This window comes from Lithobates pipiens, unplaced genomic scaffold, assembly GCF_037356315.1.
Source record: "Lithobates pipiens isolate NorthernLeopardFrog02 unplaced genomic scaffold, aLitPip1_a1.2 Scaffold_13, whole genome shotgun sequence".
Lineage (NCBI taxonomy): Eukaryota > Metazoa > Chordata > Amphibia > Anura > Ranidae > Lithobates > Lithobates pipiens.
The window spans coordinates 373,714,030-373,734,026 of record NW_027507718.1 but is presented as its reverse complement, the minus strand read 5'-3'; the positions used below and the strand labels follow the sequence as shown (position 1 = coordinate 373,734,026).

The 19,997-nt window shown below is 42.7% G+C and overlaps 1 protein-coding gene across 1 annotated transcript in view; it reads left to right on the top strand.

The window, feature by feature from the left end:
• The window catches only part of GPM6A (glycoprotein M6A), a 327,840-nt gene that overhangs the window by 28,520 nt on the left and 279,323 nt on the right, over nt 1-19,997 (top strand). The window lies entirely within an intron of this gene.

Here is a 19,997-nt window from a genome sequence, read left to right as displayed (position 1 = left end):
CAGATACCGTGGTCTGTTTACATGCCTCCGTCATCCGCAGCCCTGCTCTCTGTCTCATGTATCTCCTCTGTCCTCCTCCCCCCTCCCCTCTCTGCCTGTCAGCTCGTGACAGTGCTGCCCCCCGCTGCTGGAAAAACTGTAACCTGTATGCACCATCCGCACTGTCTCCTACTGCAGTATCCTCCTCTGCGTGTTATTTATTAATCGATAAATGCTGCAAATACCATATTTCAGAGCAGAGATCGCAATCACATGACCAGCCCGATCTCTCCTCCTCTCCCCCTGCCCTCTCGACTGATGTCAGTGGGGGAATCTCAGGCCCTCCTACAGCATCTGTCAGCAGTGGAAAGGAGAAAGCTGGCTGGTCATTTAATCATGATCTCTGCTCTTAAATACGGTATTTACAGCTATTATTTTTATAATTAAAGGCAAATGAGCAAGATATTAGAAAACTAAATCCCCGCTCCCTCAGTGCTCACGGTGAATACTAAACTATAGCTGCTGCTATATTAATACAACATTCTTAAATTTGGTGCCAAAGAAGATCATCAATGGTAAAAATTACTAAGGCACTAGCAGCGCTTTAAATAACCTAAACTTACTAAAATAAAGAAATAATCAAAATAAAATTGTAAATGTAAAATAACCTTACTGGGTGTATGTAAATGTCAACTTTCACAGAGTAAGAAACCTTATGGTATAAAATTGTAATTCATTTCATTTAACATAAATACTGTATATTATTTAAACTTAACTCATTCCTCTATGGACCACTATGCATCAATATTCCTTATGCTCAATTAGCATGTGTCTATTCATATATTTAGTGCATTCGGTTACAGTGAAGAAACAAAGTAAAAATGTAAGGAACAACAAAGTCTGTCACTGTTTCATTAATAGTTCATTGCCAAAGACAAAGTAGTGCAAGAAAAAAAAAATATATAGTAAGTGTTGATAGCAGGTCACTCCAAATAACTGCAGTCCACCACCACACCTCCTGTGCAATTCCCTATGGATTTTGCACTTACCAGAAACACCTGGTTCAAAAGCATTTCTCTTATCAGCAGATGACCGCTCTCATTGTTAGCTCTCAATTTTAATGCCAAGGCATCGGATACGGATATATCCCATCGGTTATATATCAATCACTTTTCCAAAGTCCCTTTGCACATGTAGAGGAATATATAAAGAAACTATGCCTATGAGGGCCAAGTGGTGACCGGTCTGCCAGAAGACGTCTTTGCGAAGTCAGGCATCAAGGTGAAGTGCAGGGCCCAGTTTGGCAAATTTAAGAATTTATTTTTTATAAATCACACTCAGAGGGGGACCTTGCAGTAGGAAAGTGCGGATGGTGCAAACAGTTTAGAGTGGCTTACCAACCACTTTAAGTCAGTGATATTGATCGTTTAATCAATTGATGTATAAAAGTGACTCCAATATAAAAATTAGTGATTAAGTTTAATTACGCTAACCAATTAATTATTCCCTGAAATTCAGGCTGTATACACATATTCTTAATCACAATACAATTGTGTGAAAGTATGGACTAGGATAATAAAAAAAATAATTAAAAATAGATTTTACAATTAAAGAGGAAGTAAACCCTCTCTAATAAAAAAAAAAACACTTTGCATACTATCTCATTATGAATTACTTACCTGAGATTGAAGCCCCCAAAGCAACGCTTGTTCACCTCCTGCATTGCTGCCATGATACCCGGAGTGACTTCCGGGTATCGGTGCTCTGGCGCTGTGACTGGCCGGAGCAGCGATGGCATCACTCCGGTGCACGCGCGCGTGAGTCATCAGTGATGGCATGATCGCCTTCACTAATGCACATGAGCCATAGACATCGGTGCCCGTTTTTAGGAGATATTTCTTGCACCTACAGGTAAGCCTTAATCTAGGCTTACCTGTAGGTTAAAGTGGTCTGTATGGGTTTACAGCCACTTTAAGCCACTAACAATCAGTGGAATTAATAGTATCACACAGACACAGAAAAATTCCTCAAACTACACAGTTAAAACATATATGCGAGGGAACCAGATTGAGTTGACTAATTAAACTTCCACCCTTAGATACCATAACCAAATATCACTAAACCTAGCAGACAATTAAATCTGCATTTACCAGACTGTACCCGTTATTCCCTGCAGCAGGATTAAGGCGCCAATTCTGTCTATAAACTGTGCTAATAGAGCTAAAATGGATTTCTCTAATCTCTTGGGGTTATAATACCATGAGTGGAGTAGTACATTAAATAAGTGGAATGTTACATAAAACAAGCAAAAATCATCCAGATAATAACACATCATGAGTTACCCTCAGAAGCAAGATGGAAATTCTAAAATAATGAGCAAACTATACTATACCCAAGGAGTTATTGGTGTTGAATAAAAAAAACACATTCAGGTTGGACCCTTAAGGAGATAGATCGAATGCCTCAGATTGAGAGCGAGCTGTATGGTAGCATGTTGATGAGGTTGATGAGGGGGATGGTGATTCAAGATGGATTGTGATGAATGAGGTTCCTCTGAGCTTCCTCTTTTATCTTCCCCAAAAAATGTCCTAATCTAGGCAGTGCTAATTTTGTAGACAAAAATATTTTAATTGATTCCTGTGACAACACTTAAGAAATTACATTTTGCTACAATGTAAGGTAGTGAGTGTACAGCTTGTATAACAGTGTAAATTTTCTGTCCCTTTAATATAACTCAACACACAGCCATTAATGTCTAAACCGCTGGCAACAAAAGTGAGTACAGCCCAAAGTGAAAATGTCCAAATTGGGCCCAATTAGCCATTTTCCCTCCCCGGTGCATGTGACTCGTTAGTGTTACAAGGTCTCAGGTGTGAATGGGGAGCAGGTGTGTTAAATTTGGTGTGATCACTCTTACTCTCTCATACTGGTACTGGAAGTTCAACATGGCACTGTCAGGGCTGGGCTCAGCCCTTCCTTCTCTGAGCTGGCCGCTCAGCTGTCGGCTAAGTGCCAGCTCAAATCTCTCCACAGAAATAGTTTTCTATTTGCCCTGTTCACATTATACAGCTGTGTTGCAGTGTGCTGCATGAAAAGGCAAAGTAAAAACCCACTTACTCTGTATGTCACTGCTATATAGTTTAACGTTTTTGTAACAATAAATAAAAAAAAAGACCCCATACTAGACATGCTAGTAGGTTAATTGTGTCCTGCCTAGATTTGCCTTAGTATGCGTATATATGAATGTGAGTTAGGGACCTTGGATTGTAAGCTCCTTGAGGGCATAAATTGATGAAGCTATACAAGTACCTATAATATTTAACCACATGCGTACCACGGCACATACAGTTACTGGGGCAAGTCGGCCACTGTGCATTGGATCACATATCTGGTATGTGATCAGTGCTTCAGAGTAAGGTGCGTGAGCATGTGCCTGCCGCCCTAGCTGTGCTGTTATTTGTTACAGCTCAAGCCAATCAGCAGGTCCTGGCCAATGAGTGATTGCCAAGACCAGCTGATCGGCTCCATCTTTCACGGAAGAGAGCTCTCTGTTGGTAAATAACACAGAGCTCTGTACACTGACAGGCGATCTTGAAGTTTTTTTTATTCCCCGCAAGCAGGGAAAAAAACAATAGGATTGCTTAGTAAAAGCAGCACATGTTACACATTGTTAGATGTACAGTAAGTGCCTTGATTGCCCCTAGATGTTAACCCCTTACCAGCCAGTGACATTAGCACAGTGATAGTGTACAGTATAGTATTAGCTCTGACCACTGTATTAGTGTTACTATTGATGTCAGTGTCAGTTATCCAGTTAGTGTGCCAGCGCCAGCTAGTGTCAGATTGGCCGCCATACTATCACAGTCCCACTATAAGTCACTGATCACCATTATTACTAGTATAAAAAATAATAAAAATAAAAACGTCAGTATATATTTAGCACTATCTCTGTAGGGGTTGCAAATTACAGGGTTCCCCAGTGCTGCACAGCCAGGCACACAACAGCTTTAGCTTTCATCCAAACACAGTGAACAGTCCTTGAGCTTTGTTTTGTGTCTTTATTAGGTGGTAATAACTTGGATGAGGATAGGAATTATGGAATGCCAAACTTGATAGTAACAAAACCAGGAACAATTTCCTCCCTATTTACAGCTCCAATTGCAGCTCTTTTACTCTGTACAACTCCAACTGATTCCTCCTTTAGAAACTAAGAGCCTCTGTTAGATCAGCAACAGACCCTTACAGGTTAAGAACTCTCAGTCCCTTAGAAAGTAGCACAATGTGGTGTGAACTGCATCCCGAAGTACCTCCAACTTCCTTGTAGACACTGGGCCCAACTCGACCACTGCAGGAAATGCTAGCCCACCTGGCTGCTTCCCAAACCAGTCTACCTGGCTGCTTCTCTTCACCAGTCTACCTGACTGACTCTCTGGAGATCTCCTAGAGTAAGGTAGATTTAAGCACATCACTATCTTCCAGAGAGACCTGCTACATGTGGAAGTCTCCTCCATTGTAGGTCCCTACACCATGCTGTAGTACTCACACTGCCCTCCTTGCTCCCGCTACCTCTCAGGGAAGACGTCTTCCAAACTTCTCCTGTTGTCAGGATCCTCCAATGCCAATGCCAGAACCTGAGCCCCAGCCCAAGGTAGAGATGCTCCCCAGCAAGGGTCCCTTGAAGACTACCGACAGTCCCCTCAGCTCCCTTAAACATCCAGAACAGCCCTCCTAGCCTCCGCCCTCCAGCTTCCTGAATGTTCTCCAACTTTCTAGAACAGGGAGGGGGGGGGGGGGTTGGAGAGCTGTCTGTATGAGTCACCCAGCCTTGAACTCTGAAAAAACCCTGACCCAATTAGAGACTCACAGGTTTAAGCATGAGTCAGGCATACATTTCCCTGCACTCACACTAGTAGCACACAAGAGGGTGCTACATACAGTGCCTTGAAAAAGTATTCTTACCCCTTGATATTTTCCACATTTTCTCATGTTACAACTAAAAATGTAAATGTATTTTATTTTGATTTTATGTGATAGACCAACACATAGTGACACATAATTGTGAAGTGGAAGGAAAATTATAGTTTTCCAAACTTTTTTACCTTTCACTGCAATTACAGCTGCAAGTCTTTTTGGGGATGTCTCTACCAGCTTTGAACATCTAGGGTGAACTTTTTTCCCATTCTTTGCAAAATAGTTCAAGCTCTGTCAGATTGGATGGAGAGTGTCTGTGAACAGCAGGTTCCAAGTCTTGCTACAGATTATCAATTGGATTAGGTCCCGGACTTTGACTGGGTCATTCTAATACATGTACATGCTTTGATCCAAATCATTCCATTGTAGCTCTGGCTGTATGTTTAGGGTCGTTGTCCTGCTGGAAGGTGAACCACCGCCCCAGTCTCAAGTCTTTTACAGACTCTAACAGGTTATATTCTAAGATTGCCCTGTATTTGGCTCCATCTACCCATCAACTCTGACCAGCTTCCGTGTCCCTGATGAAGAAAAACATCCTCACAACATGATGCTGCCACCACCATGTTTTACGGTGGGGGTGGTGTGTTCAGGGTGAGGTGAAGTGTTAGTTTTCCACCACACATAGCATTTTGCTTTTAGGCCAGAAAGTTTAATTTTGGTCTCATCTGACCAGAGCACCGTCTTCCACATGTTTGCCATGTCCCCCACATGGCTTCTCACAAACTGCAAAGGGACTTCTTATGGCTTTCTTTCAACAATGGCTTCCGTCTTGCCACTCTTCCATAAAGGCCAGATTTGTGGAGTGCACGACTAATAATTGTCCTGTGGACAGATTCTATCAACCTGAACTATGGATCTCTGCAGCTCCTCCAGAGTTACCATGGGCCTCTTGGCTGCTTCTCTGATGAATGCTCTCCTTACCTGGCATGTCAGTTTAGGTAGACGGCATGTCTTCATAGGCTTGCAGTTGTGCCACTGCCATACTCTTTCAATTTTCGGATGATGGATTGAACAGTGCTCTGTGAGCTGTTCAAAGTTTGGGATATTTGTTTTATAATCTAACCCTGCTTTAAACTTCTTCACAATTGTATCCCTAACCTGTCTGGTGTGTTCCTTGGCCGTTGTGATGCTGTTTTTTCACTATGGTTCTCTAACAAATCTCTGAGGGCTTCACAGAACAGCTGTATTTATACTGAGATTAAATTACATACAGGTGGACTCTATTTACTAATTCGGTGACATCTGAAGGCAATGGGTTCCACTAGATTTTAGTTAGGGGTATCAGAGTAAAGGGGGCTGAATACAAATGTACGCCACACTTTTCAGATATTAATTTGTAAAAAATGTTGAAAAACATTTATAATTTTCCTTCCACTTCACAATTATGTGCCACTTTGTGTTGGTCTATCACATAAAATACATTTACATTTTTGGTTGTAACATGACAACATGTGGAAAATTTCAAGGGGTATGATTACTTTTTAAAGGCACTGTATATACCATACTTTCTAGATTCTATAACTTTCACGCAAACCAAATAATATACACTTATTGGGATTTTTGTTTACCAAAGACATGTAGAAGAAGAAATTATATTTTTTTTTATGTTTTTTATTGTATATATAAAGTAAAAATATATATTTTTTATTTATATATTAAAAAATTCAAAACCCAGTGGTGATCAAATACTACCAAAAGAAAGCTCTAGTGTGAAAAAAAAAATACATTTAATCTGTGTTCAGTGTTGCATGACCGTGCAATTGTCAGTTAAAGTAGCGCAGCGCTGAATAGCAAAAAATGGCCGGGTAATGAAAGGGGTAAAACCTACTGGAGGGCAAGTGGTTAAATAAATAAAAAAGTAAATTTTGCAATGTATTAAAGACCCCTACACAACACACACCAGCACACACATGTTAACCACTTGCCGACCGACTCCTGTACATATACGTCGGCAGTTTAAAGATGGATATCTCGGTAACAGCAGCAGCTGCTGCCACAACCGAAGTATCCATCTTTTTGACACGGCGGTAATGTTTACGATAATGGTAGTCTCTGCTGTGATCACCACTATCCCCCCTCCCACCGCTCTCCCATGCGAAGGTAATCGGGACCTGTCTGTGGCTGGGTATGGAGACGAGTGAGGGGAAGATGGCCCCCATCCGCCTCCATACCATAACCGGGATGGAAGCGACGTCATAACGTCCCTTCCGCCCATATGTCTTAAAGGAACTTTTTTTGTTGTCATTTTTGATTTTTTTTTTTTTTTATTGCATTTAAGTTCAAATATAAGATCTGAGGACTTTTTGACCCCAGATCTCATATTTAAGAGGACCTGTCATGCTTTTTTCTATTACAAAGGATGTTTACATTCCTTGTAATAGGAATAAAAGTGACCCAATTTTTTATTTTTTTTAAAAACTGTGAAAAAATAAATAAAATCAAGTAAAATAAATAAGAAAACATTTTTTTTTTTTAAAGTTCCCCGTCCCAACGAGCTTATGCGCAGAAGCGAACGCATACTTGAGTAGCGCCCACATATAAAAACGGCTGTCAAACCACACATGTGAGGTATCGCCGCAATCATTAGAGCAAGAGCAATAATTCTAGCCCTAGACCTCCTCTGTAACTCAAAGCATGCAACCTGTAGAATTTTGTTAAACGTCGCCTATGGGGATTTTTAAGGGTAAAAGTTTGACGCCATTCCACGAGCGGGTGCAGTTTTTTGAAGCGTGAAATGTTGTATATAAATTTACTCGGCGTAACATTATCTTTCACAATATAAAAAAATAATTGGGCTAACTTTACTGCTGTCTTATTTTTTTATTCAAAAAAGTGAATTTTTTCCAAAAAAAGTGCGCTTGTAAGACCGCTGCGCAAATACGGTGTGACGAAAAGTATTGCAATGACTGCCATTTTATTCTCTAGGGGGTTCAAAAAAAAAAAAGTATAATGTTTGGGGGTTCTAAGTAATTTTCTAGCAAAAAAACTTGTTTTTTTAACTTGTAAACACTGAGTCTGAAAAAGAGGCCTGGTCTTTAGCACACAAGTTGGTGTAAGCGAGTTGTAGCTCTTGCTTGAATTAAACATCTGGCAACTCCAGGTGCCTGCATGACACTCCTGACAACTTGCAGAACATCCCGATGCTCCAGAGAACCAAGTCAATCTGCTTTGCACGACATGTTGTTCATGCAGCAACCACATAAAACTAAAAAAAAAAAAATATACCATACCATTCTACACATGTTCAATTAAAAAATAATAGTCTGAATTGCTCCAGCGCTTAATTGTATTTCCTGTTTCCATGTTATTTTCTGATGTCATTTAGTACCCAGAAATAAAATGATGCAGTTTAACACCTCCATACAAAAGCAGACACTTTGTGTGTGCGCTCATCATCTTGGCTCTGTGATGTTTTTCAGACGCTGCCCACTCACAGAATAAATTGGTGAGCCGAGGAAACGCAGCAACGAAACTGAGGCTTTCATGTACTGTACAGTCTGACGTATTGCCTCAGATGTTTTCCTGTCAAGTGAATATAGTGTAATTGGCAACATTCTCCCTTATGCACGATGTGCTCCAAAACAATTTATTATTCTAATAGCAAATGAAAGAAGATTGGTATATAAGATATAGATATATAGGTATAGAACAGGCATGACTACTTGTAGCAAACACTCAATGGAAAGCAGTGTGAGACAGTGAAAGATGTCCATTTAATCCAGATATGATATACCGTATATCTGTCTTTGTGCCTCCTGCAACATTGGTATTCAGACTAAGAAAAGAAAGGGACAGACTTTAAAATGGTATTAAACCCAAAAGCAAACATTTATTATATCGCAGCTTACCAATCTTTAGATGTGACGGCTGCATTCGTTTTCTTTTTAGGCTCTTTCTTGTATTTTCACAGTGATCTGGCCAATAGGTCTCTTGTTTTTCAACAGAGCGAGCTGCAGATGTAGCAGTTAGGGCTCATTTACACTTGCTTCGACTTAACACACATTAAAGCGCCTGGCACTTCAACGTGCTTTTTTGATGTTTCTGCGATGCTTCAGTAGTGCTTTTTTGAAGATTTAATGAAGCTTGGCAGATGCCCTGTGTATGTGTGTGTGTGTGTTGATATCTCATACCTGTAATTTCTCCAAAACAAAGCAAAGCCAAAGCTGACTTAAAGCCTCTCAAAAGCTTCACGTGCTTCAAGCAAGCTTTGTCATAGACTTCTGTGGAGGCTTTGAAGATGCTTTAAAGCACCACTAAAGTGACATGGGGTTCAATTTTTTAAGCGAAGCAAAGCAAACGCAAGGTGTACACAGGACTGTAAGATAACTGTTTTATTTAGTGACAGGAGGTTTCACTGGCGTCCAGAGAGATTTAAAAATGTGTTTCCAAAGCCAAGTTTTGAAGCAAGTGTAAACGAGCCCTTAGGCCCCTTTAACACTGAAGCGCTTCTAAACCACCAGTAAAACACTGAGCACTTTTGTAGAGCTTTTCAGGTGCTTTTGAAGAGCTTTCCATTCATTTCAATGGAGAGGGGCATTTTTTCACCGCCCTGCCAGCTCACCGCGGTGAAAGCATTCATTGAGTTTAATTGAAATGGGCTTTCGTGAGCTTTTCAGGTGCTTTTTTTAGCGGGAAAGTGCCTGAAAAGCGCCTCAGTGTGAAAGGGGTCTTAGAGAGTTGAAACAAACCATGTACTACTGACAGGGGTGCTTACAATGGTCACTGTTCAGTTACTTATGTAAAACCTTCCTTTCAAAAGAAAAAAAAAACTGTTGCTGTAACTGCTTATAAGGTATTACTTGGAGTTTGGCTTCAATTTGTTGGTGTATTTATAAACCTGCTTGTACATCTTAAACTCAAACCCCAGACGGACAATGCTGCCGTCTAAAGTTGATCCTGTGCTTCTTCATCCAGAGTGGGGGAACTCTAATGCCCTGTACACACGGTCGGACTTTCCGACGAAAAATGTGTGATCGGACTGTGTTGTCGGAAATTACAATCGTGTGTGGGGTCCATCGGACTTTTTCCGTCGGAATTTCCAACACACAAAGTTTGAGATCTGGATCTAAAATTTTCCGACAACAAAATCCGATTGTTTAAATTCCGATTGTGTGTATACAATTCCGACACACAAAGTGCCACACATGCTCAGAATAAATTACGAGACGAAAGCTACTGGCCTCTTTATTGTCCCGTCGTACGTGGTTTACGTCACCTCGCTCCGAACGATCGGACAAGTTTGGGCCAAAATCCATTGGAAAAAATGAGACAAATTTTGTCATCGGAATGTCCGACCTTGTGTATAGGAGGTGTGTTACTGGCCAGTTCCCCAGATCTGTGCAGTGAGGGCTTCCTGACGGGATTGCTCAGGTGGGTTGGGACTACGATCCGAACATGCCTGAGCCCATCCCTAGCAGGCAGTATTGCTGCTGAACATGCCACAACCACCCTGCAACTGTGTGTAATGTGGTGGGTCAGCATTTTGATGGCTAATGCAAGCGTTGAGGAGGCAACATATCACCCACTCACTGTCTGTCAAACACCTCTGATGCCTTCAGAGAAGCAGCAAGCACTGCCCCATGTAGGAACAAGCCATAAGCCAATCAGATATTACGGTACCTGTTGCACAGTGCAATAAATCTAACAATTTTAAGTTGCTCCCTCTCTATCTAACCACAATATTGATCAATCAAGCTGTATTGCTTTGACTACAATGAAAAAATAAAAATGGTGAGCGGTGTTTGGATTAAAAAACTGACTGAACACATCGGCACATGTTTTGGCAGCTGAAGAGACATCAGTTGACTTTTGACCGAAAATTGCCATTTTTGGGACGTTCATTAAATTTTTTCAAAGTTAGTGGGGGCAATGATCATTTTCGAGGATAGTGATAAGAAAATTAAAAGGAGGAGGATGGAATTTTTTTCTTGAATGAACAAAAATCTAACTGTGAATGTGGTATTCTTTATATGAAATCATACGTATTGTTATGAAACCTGTATAGTATGTCTGAGATTCCACTGAAATACCATATCTGGACAAAGTTTTCAATGATATTAAAGGCAATTGTTTTTTTAAAAGAAAAAAAACAAACATATTATACTTACCTGCTCTGTGTAGTGGTTTTGCACAGAGCAGCCCCAATCCTCCTCTTCTTGGGTCCCCTGCTGGTGCTCCTGGCCCCTCCCTCCTGCTGAATGCCCCCACAGCAAGCAGCTTACAATGGGGACACCCAAGCAGCCTCGCTCCTGAGCCACCGCTCTGCATGTCCATTCACACTCAACCCCACCCCTTCTCTTTCCTCATTGGCTCATTGGCTGTGATTGACATCAGCAGGAACCAATGGCTCCTGCTGCTGTCTCAGCCAATGGGGAGGGAGAGTTCCAGGAGGCTCTTGTGCACATTACTGGTTTGCGATGGGGCTCAGGCAAGTATTAGGGGGAGGGGGGTTCTGCACAAAGAAAGTTCTTTAACCCCCCCGGCAGTATTCCTGGCTCGGGGTGAAAATTCAGAACCATTAGTGGCAACCCCAAGCCAGACTTGGGATTGCATCGCTGGATCCAGAAAGAGTGTGCTTAACTTGTCCCCTGGATCCAGTGATGTCTCCCCGCAGTGTGAGTGGCTTGTTCTCCGCTCGATCTATCACGGAGTCGAGCTCTGTTCCCTGCGAGCGTTGTGATGGATGGGGACAGAGAATGGCGCCAAATTCAAAAAGTGAAACACACACAATACATACAGTATACTGTAATCTTGTACACTGTAAGCAACCAAAACCATCACTTTACATCAAAAGTGGTTTTAGACCAGGCAGAAAACAGCAATAATAAATTAGAATCACTTGAAGAATTGAGCGATAATGGTTTGTGGGGAGATCCGTCATCAAATACTGAAAAGTAATGACAGTGACAATTCTGCAACTGAGCAAATTTCAGTGTTTTTTATTTGATTACATTATTGAATCCTTTTTATTATTATTATATTATTATTTGGTATAATTATTTATAGTTATTTATTATATTATAATTTATGATTTCTTTTTTCAAACTTTATCATACCCGGGATGTATGCTAGACTCTGGTTTGGGCAGATTTAAGTTATTCCTAAGAATTACAGGACTACAATATAAAACAGCAAATTTCCATGCAAAATAATTGTACTGCTTTCAGCACCTAAAATCCGGTATAATCATACCGCCATGGAGGTTAAAAAACCCGGAACCACTTGAAAGCAGAGTTCCACTCATTTGTAAGTTTGTTAAAAGTCAGCACCTACAAAAAGTGTATCTGCTGACTTTTAATAAACAGTCACTCACATGTCCCACAATCCAGCGATGCGGCCGGCCAAAGCCTCACTCCTCTACCCCACCTCTCTGCGACGCCGGCATTGCAAGTGTGGGCACCTGGCTGTGACAGCATCCTGCACTCTTTTAGTGGCTAGGCAATCTTCTGTGACCTGTGACCTGTCCCAGAAGATTGCAGAGAGGGAAGGGGAGAGGAGGAGTCACCTGGAGGGATAGGAGGAGTCGCCTAGGCGGCAAGGCGACAAGGGCAGGAAGTGGGAGCTGGGTACCTGTCAAAACTAGGTACGCACTCCCCTCCCCCCAAAAAAATTGCATCCCAAATGTGGTATGTAAGGGGGCGATGAGTGCTTAAAGTGGAAGTTCCACTTTTAGGTTTTCAAATGAAAATAGTTGTTTCAGTGAGGGCAAGAAAAAATACTTAGCTTATTGCCTGCACTTTTAGGCTGTATTCACACCTGAGCGTTTTCCGCTCGTAAAACGCTCATCTTAAAAGTTCCAAAACACCCAACAAGCAAAATCCCATTCATTTAAATGGCCCTTGTTCACATCTGTTGCCTGAAGCTCAAAAAAGTACATGAGCTTCTTTTTAGGCAGACAACAGGCGTTTTACTGCTTTTTACATTGGTGACCTTTGGACCTCAAATCACCTGTACAAAAACGCCAGAAAAACGCCTGAAAACAATACGCTCTGGTGTGAATGCAGCCTAATGTCGCGTACACACGATCAAACAATCGGGTGGAAAAGTCCGGCAAACTCAAGTCCGCCGAACAATCCCCCCGTGTGTAGCCTCCGGCATACTTTTTTGACCCGAAAGTATGGCGGACTTAGAAAGTAGTTTTGCACTCCAATCTTCCCGCCGGACTTGCATTTCGGCGGACAATCTGGCCGTGTATGTGCCAGCCCGCCGTACTTTTTAAATGAACAGACTTTTCCTGCCCGGAGAAAAGTCCGCTCATTTCGAGCGGGTCTCCAGGTAGGCGGGGCCCGCAAAGGAAACGTCGCTGGCCCCGCCACCTGGTATGGACTTAAAGGGGAACCCCAACGCCGAAAAAAATCAGCGTGGGGGTCCCCCCCAGGTCCACATCAGACCCTTGTCCGAGCACGCTATCCGGCCGGCCAGGAAAGGGGGGACGAGCGAGCGACGAGGAAGAAAGCCGGGCTCCTCTGCTAGCAAAAGAGCTAGAAGAAGATAGCGGAGGAGTCCGGCGAGAAGACCCCCCGAAGATGGAAGACCCCCGGAGCTGTGCAATAAACTATTTTATCTTGTGTGTTGTGTTTTTTTTTTGTACTTTTTTCACAGGTGAATGGGTAGGGGTACATTGTACCCCATACTCATTCACATAGGGTGGGGGGCCAGTATCCGGGGGCCCCCTTATTAAAGGGGGCTTCCGGATTCCAATAAGCCCCTCGCCCGCAGACCCCGACAACCAACGGCCAGGGTTGTCGGGAAGAGGCCCTTGTCCTCGTCAACATGGGGACAAGGTGCTTTGGGGTGGGGAGGGCCGCGCGGCCCCCCCTTCCCTAAGGCACCCCCCATGTTGAGGGCACGTGGCCTGGTATGGCTCAGGAGGGGGGGGGGCGCTCGCTCGTCCCCCCTTTCCTGGCCGGCCGGGTAGCGTGCTCGGACAAGGGTCTGATGTGGACCTGGGGGGGACCCCCACGCCGATTTTTTTCGGTGTCGGGGTTCCCCTTTAAGTCCATACCAGGTGGCGGGGCCAGCGACGTCTCCTTCGCGGGCCCCGCCTACCTGGAGACGCGCTCAAAATGAGCGGACTTTCCTCCGCGTGTGTGAGCGAGTCCTTTCATTTCAAAAGTAGGGCGGATAGTACGGCGGACTTAGTACGCCGTATTAGTCCGCTGAAAAAGTGTCGTTTGTGGGCAAGTAGCCCATTCGGAAAGTCCGACGGACAGTCTGGCGGTAAGTCCGCCAGACTAAGTCCGCCGGATAGTCGGCTACGTGTGTACGCGGCATTACATGCACTGGCCGTTAAGTAAACATGTAGGCTGCCATTGCGGCCTCCTTTTGAATATGCTAGTTTTACAGTTGTATGTATTTATAGCACTCGCGGTCAAGCATGCAGCAAACGAAAGTCATTAAAATTCAGAATGTCTTGATTTCGGTAGTTGTTTCAGGTCAGTGACTCAGGATGCACTGAAGCATTATCACTATAGTCATGAAAGTTGCACTTAAGAAGTAGTACGTTAAAGTCTATGCACACGAGTGTCTGTGTTGTGCTGTTGGCATGCATTTGAGAAACATTTTTTAGGGATTAAGAATGCAACCAAATTTTTTATTGAATTAGAAAAGCTATCTTTAGTTTTTTTTTGCAGCTTTAGCCATGTGTTACTTTGAGGATGATTTACTAAAACCGGAGCGCGGAAAATCTGGTGCATCTCTGCATGGAAACCAATCGGCTTTCAGGTTTTATTTCCAAAGCTTTATTGAACAAGCTGACATTAGAAGCTGATTGGCTACCACGCACAGCTGTACCAGATTCTGAGTGCTCTAGTTTTAGTAAATCTGTAAAATGTGTTGCATTTTTTTTTTTCTTTTTGTAAAGGCAGCATTTCCTGTTCTGCTTTGATTTATCTGCTATTTCTCTATGCAAGTCAAAGTAAGAGCTTTGTGAACACTTCATAAACACTAAGGCATCAAAAGGTATCATAAAGGTATTTCTAAATCCATTTCCCTCTAAGCACCGATGACTGTGCCTAGCTGTGGCGCCATTTCATTTAGATCGGTGTTTGATGCTTGTGAACACGTATTCTTAATAATAAACAACGCTGAGAAGGAACGGGATAGAGGAGGCAGTTCCACTTTTCAGCCCACTGTTTCTCTGTTGCCATGGCGATGCTAATTGGTTAATCTGAACAAGAGTTAAGGGTGAGTTCAACCATCATTCAGCACATTAAATTATCATTATAAGTGAAATAATAATCCTTACAACCCTACAGCTACCATGTATATGTTGAATGTAACGTCAATGCAAGATATGTAAAAAAGTTCTATATATTGAAAAGGTTTCACCAATGTTATGACAGATCCTTACCTGCTCCTGTTCTGAAGATATTGAAGAGACACAGTAACTTCTTCTTACAGGTGGCTAAATTTGAAGGTTATCCAGGAGTAATCACACAGTCCAATCCTATTTTTTTTTAAAGAATAATTTAACCTTTTAAAAAAAATAAAAATAAATGCACATCTTTTGCAGTAAAAAAAAAAATAGCATTTGTTTATTTTTTGTATTGATTGGGAGCCTGGAAAGCATTGCACCCATAATCAGCAGATTGTGGGTGCAATGCAGGGCTTTTGCAGACTCTGTAACTGGCCGTACAGTTACACACTAACAGGAATCATCAATAAATTACCACAGCGCTCAACGGCACCATGGTAGTTTATTGAGAACTACAAGCCACAAAGGCTGCTGGACAGGGGGCAAGTCCTAGGGAAAAAAGTGTGGGAACTCCCACCCAAGATCCACTCCCCCACCAAAAAAATAAAATGATACGCTCATATGCACGAACGCTTCAAAAGTGGTATTTTTCATCCAATTTTCGTATTGTGTGTATGAAGCTTAACTGTTAGTACATAAAAGAAAAACAATCCTCAGTAAACATAAATACGGTAATTCAATTGTGCTTCCATGCAAATGTGAACATCATGTTCTGATCTTTATTGGGGAATGTTATTTTGTATATAGAGTGTTTATGTGGTGAGTTTACACTTTTCCTTTGAACAGAGTTTGGATAACACAGGGTTAAACGGAAAGGTCATAAATTAACTGCACATTATCTGGACAGAATGCTTGGGGAGATATTGATGTGTTCCTGCTTAGGAGATGTATGTTAGCTTGGGGGGCTGCAAACTCTGCAGGGGCTCCAACACACACTCGCTGCTATTCCAACCCTTCACATATTTCCACATAAACTTCCCTCCTGGCATTAAACTTTGCCAGGTATTGTGCTCAGCTTACCACCCCAAACTGACGTTCCTCCCTCACCTCTCTCCCTGCATGTCCTGTGAGCAAAATAGCTTTGCTCCTCCTTGGGGGGGGGGGGGGGGGGGGGCTTAGGGCGGATTAGGAGACAGAAAATCAGCAGGGGCCGGTGGGGACGAGCTCATCATGAGAGGTCTGACTAAATACAATCTCTTAGCAGCAGGAACCTGATCTACCCATCAGCTAGCTGTGATTGACAGGTAAATCGAAGAGGAAGCTGTCATGGGTCCCCCTACTGGCAATGCCTGAATGGTCATTCCATCCCTGGTGTGCGGCACTTACTATTGTGAGCTGTGTCGGCGGCTGCTGGTGTAGCACCTGCCACACAGTTCGCATACTTCAAAGTCTTGCAGGACGAGGCTGCTAATGGGAACTGAGTTCCTGTTGTGGAAAAAGTACAGGAACTCCGTTCCCATGCATTCCCGCAGGACTTGAGCCCTGCTGCTGGACTTGTAGTTTTCTATTCACAGAGCTCTGTGAATGAATGATGCGGCTGGGTGGACAGAGCCCCACACTGCCACATTCTTTGCAGACTGTGAGACTGAGAGATTGGGGGTAGAAGATCCCTCGCTCCCTGTCACAATGGGGAGTCAGGGAGTGCGGGGGCTGGAGGATTTGTTCGTTTACACCCCCTGATTACTTGAGTTATGACAAAACATGCTGGGTGGAGCCAATTACATGTGACAACGATGCCACCACGTCTTGCTGCTTTGTTTGTACTACCATTTTCTATACTATTTAGGAGCACTATATGTATACAGCACTGTTTATAAGATTCACATGTGAGTCGTTTTAGTTTTTTAGGGACTTACACAATGTGGGTTTTTCCTTCTATGATGAAATTCTGTATCGACACCATCGTTATGTATATCTAATATGCTACTGGAGAACTTGAGACACAATGAGGATTTTTATCGAAGTATACTGTATGGTCCGGCGTATTGTGACAAGATACTTGTTTCAGGCTAATCTGACTCCATGATAGAGTCTGTTGAGTCCGGTAAGAGTCCACTTTTTATACTGGTGATAGTCCACATGGTGAATTGGGGTTTCTTTAAAAACCTATCTCCCATTACACGGTTGTGTATGCAATACTGGATTACCATTGATATCACATGCACTACAGTTTGTTTATTTTTTTATCTTTTTTCATATTTGCACATTTCTGCACATAAGAAGTGAACAGTAATGCCCCGTACACACGAGAGGGATTAAGTCTGACAGACCTCCAAAGGAGTTCCGCCGGAGTTCCGACGGAGTTCTGGCGGACTTTTCGACTGAACGGACTTGACCACACACCATCACACCAAACTCCGACGGAGTCGAACGTGATGACGTACGACTGGATTCGACGTAGGAAGTTCATAGACAGTAGCCAATAGCTGCCCTAGCGTCGGTTTTAGTCCGTCGGAGTAGCACACACACGAGCGAATTTTTCTAAGGGGACCGGGTCCGGCGGAGTTCCGTCGGGAAAATTTGAAGCATGCTTCATTTCTAAAGTCCGTCAGACTTTAGCGAAGCTAAAGTCCGTTGCAGCCCACACACGATCGGATAGTCTGACGGACTCAGTCCGTCGGAGTTTGGATGTCGAAAAGTCCGCTCGTGTGTACGGGGCATTATAGAGCTGCAAAACATTATTTTTATGTTTGGTTATACAGCGTATCTGACTGTATCCTTGCTAGTGGCTGTTTCCACATTTGCTAGTGCAATTTCTTCTTCTTTTTTGGTGGATTTGAAACATGTTACATGTTACACCCTGACTATGGGTATAACATGGACCATGTTACAAAATGTGAACTTATCCTATAAAGGAAAAATCTGCATGTTGGCATGCCTGGACTCTTCTATTTATGTGATAAGGAAATGGAATAGGATTTCCGTTATAATCTAAAACTGCCCATAGATGCATGGAAATTCAGCCCCGTTCAACAGGGATTAGCCAAATTTTTGAACAATGTGTGGCTACTCCCGCTCAATACAAGTCAAACAGGCTTATTGGAAAATTGTTGTCATTTATCCCACAGGCTGCAGCCGCCGATCAGTGTATCCTGACAGCAGAGAGTCAGAATACAATGTCCCAGTGGACAGGATTACTGTATCCAACCTTGCTTGTGTAAATGGGGGAATCTGTTTCCTCAGCCAGCGGGCTGAAAAAAAAGCTTTGGATGTATTCTTGAGCCCCATGTACAATGGAAAAACCAGAACACTGAAAAACATCACTGTGCAAATTCACACCGGAGCTGCATCGGAGATATGTGAAAGCCATTCACAATCTCTTGCTATTTGCTATTTGGCTCCATAGTAGGGATGAGCCGAACACCCCCCGGTTCGGTTCGCACCAGAACTTGCGAACGACCCCCGCGTTCGGTACGAACGTTAGAACCCCATTGAAGTCTATGGGACTCGAACGTTCGAATTGGAAAGTGCTAATTTTAACGGCTAATATGCAAGATAGTGTCCTAAAAAGGGTTTGGCGACCTGCCTCCTGCCTCAGGGGACATGGGTCACTGCAAAAAAAAGTTTTAAAAACTACCGTTTTGGCGGGAGCACTGATTTTAATGACGATTAAAGTGAAAAAAAAAAGTGAAATATTCCTTTAAATATGGTGCCTGTGGGGTGTCTGTAGTATGCCTGTGAAGTGCCACGTGTTTCCCGTGTTTAGAACAGTCCCTGCACAAAATGACATTAAACGGAAATAACACCATTGAAAACTGCTTGCGGTTTTAATGTTATATCTGGTTCCTGCAATATGGTTGAAAATCATTGAGAAAAATGGCATGGGTAGCCCTCCCTGCCCATTACCAGCCTATTTGGGTCTTGTACGCATATTAAGGGGAACCCCGTACCCATATTAAAAAAAGGAAATGCGTGTGGCCCCCAGGCCCTATATACTCAGAACAGCAGTATACAGGCGGTGCAAACAAGACAGGGACTGTGTAGGTTTGTTGTGTTAAGTTGAATCTGTTTGTCATTTTCAACCGGTACATTTTTAAAGTGTAGCTCCAGTCAAAAAAACTATCTTTAAGCTTTTTGGAAAACATAGGGAAGGGTTATCACCCCTGTATAATTTGTTTTGTCGTCCATCTTTTTTCATCTCACTTGCTGCTGTCTCCTTGCGTTTGCAAGTAGGAGATGTTTGTAAGTTGGATGTTTGAAAGTAGGGGCCTGCCCTATATTATAGCGGTATGTACTGGGTACAGAGCACGCAGACAGCACGCACTATCTCCTAACACTACTGACTGCAAGCTCTATTATTAACCACTTGTTAGCCCAATGTTTGCATAAAGTGAAAGATGAAGTTATGCTGAGTAAATAGATATCAAACATGTCACTCTTCAAAATTGCACATGCCCGTGGAATGGCGCCAAACGTCGCTACTTAAAAAATCCCCATAGGCGACGCTTTAAATATTTTTTTACTGGTTACATGTTTTGAGTTGCAGAGGAGGTCTAGGACTAGAATTATTGCTCTCGCTCTAACATTCTCGGCGATACCTCACATGTGTGGCACATGCGAGCACATGGGGACATGGGCGCTTTAATTTTTATTTTATTTTTTTATTGTTCATTTTACTTTATTTATTTTAGTTTGACATTTTTTTTCCCAAAAATATATTTTTGATCACTTTTATTCCTATTACAAGAAATGTAAACATCCCTTGTAATAGGAATATGGGGTGACAGGTCCTCTTTACAGTGAAATCTGGGGGGTCAATATGACCCCACATCTCACCTCTAGGCTGGGAAGC